This window comes from Bubalus bubalis, chromosome 3 (genome assembly GCF_019923935.1).
Source record: "Bubalus bubalis isolate 160015118507 breed Murrah chromosome 3, NDDB_SH_1, whole genome shotgun sequence".
NCBI lineage: Eukaryota > Metazoa > Chordata > Mammalia > Artiodactyla > Bovidae > Bubalus > Bubalus bubalis.
In genome coordinates this window covers 135,971,906-135,978,242 of record NC_059159.1, presented here as the reverse complement: position 1 = coordinate 135,978,242, position 6,337 = coordinate 135,971,906, and positions in this window count along the sequence as shown.

The following is a 6,337-nucleotide window of genomic DNA, read 5'->3' as shown; positions in this document are numbered from 1 at the left end:
ATTTGAGATTTCATAAAATGTATAAATTAGAGAAGGAAATGGCAACCCACTCCAGTATTCTTGCCTGAAGAATCCCATGAACAGAAGAGCCTGGTGGGCTACAGTCTGTAGGGTCGCAAAGAGTCAGATATGGCTGAAGCTACTTAGCAGCAAAATGTATAAATATCAGATTTTTTTAAATCTCAACAAACCTCAAGAAGAATAAACAGAAAAACAACACCAAGATACACCCCAACCAATTCGTTGAAAAACAGTGATAAAGAGAAAATTTTTCTCCAGCTCCCTGCAGTTTTTTGAGATATATTCAACCTACAGGACTGTATAAATTTAAGATGTTCAGCATCATGACTTGACTTACATATATTGTGAAATGATTATCACAACATGTTTAGTCAACATTTATCATCTCGTATAGAAATGCAAAACTTTTTCATATTGATGACAGCTCATGAGATTTACTCTGTAAACAACATTCAAGTATACCATGTTGATAATTACATTACATTACCCTAACCCTAATGGGTTTCCCTAGTAACTCAGTTGGTAAAGAATCTGAGTTCTTTACCTGGTTCAATCCCTGGGTCAGGAAGATACCCTGCAGAAGGAAAAGGCAACCCACTCCAGTACTCTTGCCTGGAGAATTCCATGAAAAGAGAAGCTGGGCAGGCTACAGTCCGTGGGATAGCAAAGAATTGGACAGGACAGTGTGACTTTCATTTTTTCTTTTCTTTTCACCATAACCCTGAATTATGTAAACACTCCAATTACAAAGTATAGACTGCTACATCAAATAAAAAAGCAAAGTCCAAGCTATTTGCTACATACAGTGGGTTCATTTTCAATATAAATATGAAGATAGGTTAAAAGTAAAAATAATAAATAAAGATATGTCATGTAAGCACCACTCAAAAGAAAGCTGAGGTGACCACAGTCATATCAGACTAAGTAAGATTTCAGAACAAAGATCATTACTAGGAATAAAAAGGACAATATATAATAAAGGAGGCAATTTATCAAGAGAAAATAATTGTAAATGCTTGTGCATCTAATAACAGAGCTTCAAATACATTGGGAAAAGCCTGATAAAACTGAAAGCAGAAATAGTTGACTAGCTTGACCAACTAGAACACTACCTCCAACAACAGTGGAGTATACATTCTTTTTCAAGTACACATGGAATTCATCAAAATGGACTAAATTCTGGGTCATAAATCAAGTGTCAAAAAGTTCAAGAGAATGGAATCATACAAAATAAATTTTCTGACTCTAGGGAATTAAAGCAGAAATTAGTAACAGGAAGATCTCTGGAAAACCCCCAAATATTTAGGATTTAAACTACACACTCTAAATAACCCATGAGTAGAGGCATAAATCATACAGAAAATTAGCATGAAAAAAAGTGAAAGTTGTTCAGTCATGTCTGACTCTTTGCAACTTCACGGACTATACAGTCCATGAAATTCTCCAGGCCAGAATACTGGAGTGGGTAGCCTTTCCCTTCTTCAGAGGATCTTCCCAAACCAGGGATTGAACCCAGGTCTCCTGCTTTGAGGTCAGGTTCTTTACCAGCTGAGCCACAGGGAAGCCCAAGAATACTGGAGTGGGTAGCCTATCCCTTCTCCCGTGGAACTTCCTGACCCAGCGATTGAACACAGGTCCCCCTCATTGCAGGTGGATTCTTTACCAGCTGAACTACCACGGAAGCCCCAGAAATTAGCATGCTTTGAACTAAATGAAAAAAATCACAATACATCAAAAATTTTAGGAAACAGCTAAAGAAATGCTTAAAGAGAAATTTATATTTTTAAATGCTAATATTAGAAAAGAAGGAAGATTTCAAATCAACAGTCTAAGGTTTCACCTTAAGAATTTAGAAAAGCAAAAGCAAATATATCCAGAATAGGCAGAAGGAAAACATAAGAGCAGAAACCAATGAAATTAGAAATAGAAAGACATAGAGGGTAAACAGGAACATGAAAAATGCTTAACATTGCTAATTACTAGAGGAATAATTGTGCAAATGAAAGCTACAATGAGGTTTTAATATCACTTCAAACCAATCAGAATGGCCCCATTAAAAAGTCTACAAATAATATTTTGGTTGGCATTCTGTGATTGTGTTATTCCTTCTGGAGGTTGCAGGATTGTATTCTTGCTTCTTCTGTCTGCCTTCTGGTGGATGAGGATAAGAGGCTTTTGCAGGCTTCCTGATGGGAGGGACTGACTGTAGGGAAAACTGGGTCTTGTTCTGGTGGGCAGGGCTGTGCTCAGTAAATCTTTAGTTCAATTGTCTGCTGATGGGTGGGACTCCTTGTTAGTTCTTTGTCCTGAGGCAATCCAGTCCTGGAGACTGCAGGCTCTATGAGACATCCAAGCGGACTTGCCAAAACGTATCTCCCAGCACTGCTGCTTCCAGTGACTATGTCCCCGCCAAGGGCCCCTGCCAACCAATGCCTCTTCAGGAGATGCTCCAACACTAGCAGGTAGGTCTGGCTCAGTCTCCTGGGGGGTCTCTGCTTCTTACTCCTGGGTCCTGGTATGCACAAGATTTTGTTTGTGCCCTCCAAGAGTCTCTGTTTCCCCCAGTCCTGTGGAAGTTCTGTAAGCCCTGCTGGGCTTTATAGTCAGATTCTCTGGGGATTCCCTGTCCCTTTACTGGATACCCAGGCTGGGGAGCCTGATGTGGGGCCTAGAACCTTCACAATAGTGCAAGAACTTCTTTGGTATTATTGTTCTCCAGTTAGTGAGTTGTCCACCCAGCAGGTATAGAATTTGACTTTATCATGATTGTGCTTAGTCGCTCAGTCATGTCCAGCTCTTTGGGACCCCAGGGACTGCAGCCCGCCAGACTCCTCTGTCCATGGGGATTCTCCAGGAAAGAATACCGGACTGGGTTGCCATATTGTGGCCCTCCTAACATCGCGTTGTGGCTTCTCCATTGTGCTTGGACACGGGGTATCTTTTTCTGGTGGGGTCCAGTATCTTTCTGTCAGTGGTGGTTCAACAGCTAGATGTGATTTTGGTGCTCCGGAAGGAAAAGATGTGCGTATGTCCTTCTACTCTGCCATCTCGAACCAATCCTCACTTGGGCCTCAAAAAGTCTACGAATAATAAATGTTGGAGAGGGTGTGGAGAAAAAGAACCATTCTACTTTGTCGTTGGCAATGTAAATTGGTGTAGACACTATGGAGAACAGTATGGAGTTCCTTAAAAAGCTAAAAATAGAGTTATCATATGATTCTGCCTTCCTACTCCTGGGCATATATCTGGACAAAACTGCTACAGAAACCACAGGAGATGTGAGTTCTATCCCTTGGTCAGGAAGATCCCCTGGAGGAGGGCATGGCAACCCACTCCAGTATTTTTGCCTGGAGAATCCCACAGACAGAGAAGCCTGGCAGGCTACAGTCCATGGGGTCACAAAGAGTATGACAAAACTGAAGTGACTTAACAGGCATGCACATTATGTGATGCAGAGTAAGGCTTCTCAAACTGGGCACATGATATCTGGGGATATACAAAGCTACAAGACAAAAATTTCACATCTTCCTAGAAGACCGTCTTTATTGAAAAGCTGAGGGGAAACATTGTTATGATAAATATGAAAAGCAACTACAAAACTAAAATGCACCTCAATGTTTTTATTGTAGTAAAAACACACAATGTAAGACGAACCATCCTAACCATTTTTAAGTGTATAATTCAGTAATATTCATTATATTCACCTTGTTGTGAAACAGATTTACAGACCTTTTCATCTTGCAGAACAAAAACTCTGTACCTTTTAAACAACAATTTCCTTTTCCCCCCACCCTCCAGCCCCTCCCTGGTAACCACAATCTACTTTATATTTCTATGCATTTGACTACTTTAGATACCTTACATAAATGGAATCAGACAGTATTTGTTTTTTGTAACTGGCTTATTTCCCTTGGCATGATGTCCTTAAGGTTTCTCCATGTTGTAGTTTGTGCCAAGATTTCCTTCCTTTTTAAAGCTGAATAATATTCTATTGTATATATTTTGCTCAGCCTTCCCTGGTGGCTCAGTGGTAAAGAACCCTCCTACCAATGCAGGAGACTCGGGTTCGATCCCTGGGTAGGGAAGATCCTTTGAAGGAGGAAATAGCAACCCACTCCAGTATTCTTGCCTGGGAAGTCCCGTGAACAGAGGAGCCTGGTGGGCTGCAGTACATGGGGGTCACAAAGTGTCAGATATGACTTAGAGACTGAGCACAAGCATGCTATTTTGTTTATCCATTCATTCATTGATGTATACTTGGGTCTCTTCCACCATTTGGCTAATGAGAATAATGCTGACATGAATATGAGTGTACACATATCTCTTCAAGGCTCTTCCTTCAATTGTTTGGGATGTATATCCAGAAATGGGGTTGTGGCTCATATGGTAATTCTATTTTTAATTTTTGGAAGAACTATCATACTCCATATGCTGAGCTGTGCTTAGTTGCTCAGTTGTGTCTGACTTTTGCGACTCCATGAACTGTAGCCCACCAGGCTCCTCTGTCCATGGGGATTCTCCAGGCAAGAATACTGGAGTGGGTTGCCATGCCCTCCTCCAGGGGAATCTTCCCAACCCAGGGATCTTACCCAGGTCTCCCACATTGCAGGCAGATTCTTTACTGACTGAGCCACTAGGGGAGCCCAAGAACACTGGAGTGGGTAACCTATCCTTTCTTCAGAGGATCTTCCCGATTAAGGAATCAAACCGGGGTCTCCTGCATTGCAGGTGGATTATTTACCAGCTGAGCTACCAGGGAATCCCACTGTTTTTCATAGCAGTTGCAAAAGTTTTCGTAGATTTTTGAGGAAAAAACAAAAGCTTCTAGGATTTTACTTGCTTCTAAATGGCCAGGTCTGTCTACACTCCACACACCCCAAGGATCAGCTTGCTCACTTCTCTAACATTACGCTCATTTTGGTGGAAAAGTTTGGGAAGTCTTGACGTAGGGGTTGAAAATAACCTCTAGAATCATTGCAATCTGGATTTATGAATATTGGATCTACTGTTACCTCTGTGACTCTTGATAAGTGACTAAACCTTTTGAAGTTTTCATTATCTATCTCTAAAATAACTAAGATCAGTCACTACTAAAGCTAAAATGCTTAGTACTATGCCTGGCACACACCTAACGCTCAGTGAATAGTAGTTAGTGATATTCTATGGCTGTTCTCCTCTGCAATGAGACTAAGTTTACGTCCTCTTCCTCATGATAATGTTATCGTAATCTTCTTCATGATAGATGTTTAAAAATATCTAACATGTCCACCCTTATCCTCTGGTAAACTTTCCACATTTATCTCCAATAATTACTTGCACATAATGTTTACTTTCTATAGAGACTTTCAAGTTGCCCCATATCTCTCTTTCTATAGAGACTTTCAAGTTGCCCCATAACTCTCTTAAGTGTGATGTTCAACTTTCCTGAATCCAAATGGGTATGGCCATTTTAGCAAACCATTTGGTGATACATAACATGACCCTAAAAAACGTCTATTGTTGTTGTTCTTGTTTGCTGTTCAGTCGTGTCCAGCTCTTTAGGACCCCATGGGCTGGAGCCCACCATCTCCTTTGTCTGTGGGATTTCCCAGGCAAAAAATAGTGGAGTGGGTTGCCAATTCTTTCTCCAGGGGATCTTCCCAGACCAGGGATTGAACCCGCGTATCCTGCATTGAAGGCAGATTCTTTACCACTGAGCCACAGGGAATCCAACTGTCCATACCCACTGATTTACTTACTTTCTAGAAATCTAAAGAAATCTGAAATACCAAGTTTATGGACAAAATTCTTATGAGAATATTAAATATAATATTAAAATGCTGCTCATGTTACTGTCTGGCAATAGGGAAATAATCTTAAAAATATGGGACAATTATACAGGGAATGTTTGTAAAAATTTTTAATGTTATAGGGAGCTTGACTCGGCAACCCATGTGAAAAAAATGATATAATTTAAGTGGAAAAAGCAGGACATCAAATTATATATAATTTAGTAATTCTTAACCATATAAAATTACACAGGCAGTATATGCTAATTTATGTGTTTAGCTTTTCATTCTGTTGAGATCCTGTTGTAATTTAGATAAGGGCAAGGTTCTGAAGATACAAATAGAAACACAATAAAAATTCTTTTTCTGGAATGTCCTATAATCTAAATGAGTTATATAGATTTTCAAAGTATTATGATAAGTCATATAATGAAAGTAGATGTTTTATGGGAAAGCCTGACTGTTCAGTGGAGTGGGAGGAGGTGAGGGAGCAGAGAAGTTTACACAGGAGAGGGTTATCTGAGCTGACTTTTGGAGAATTTCCAGAA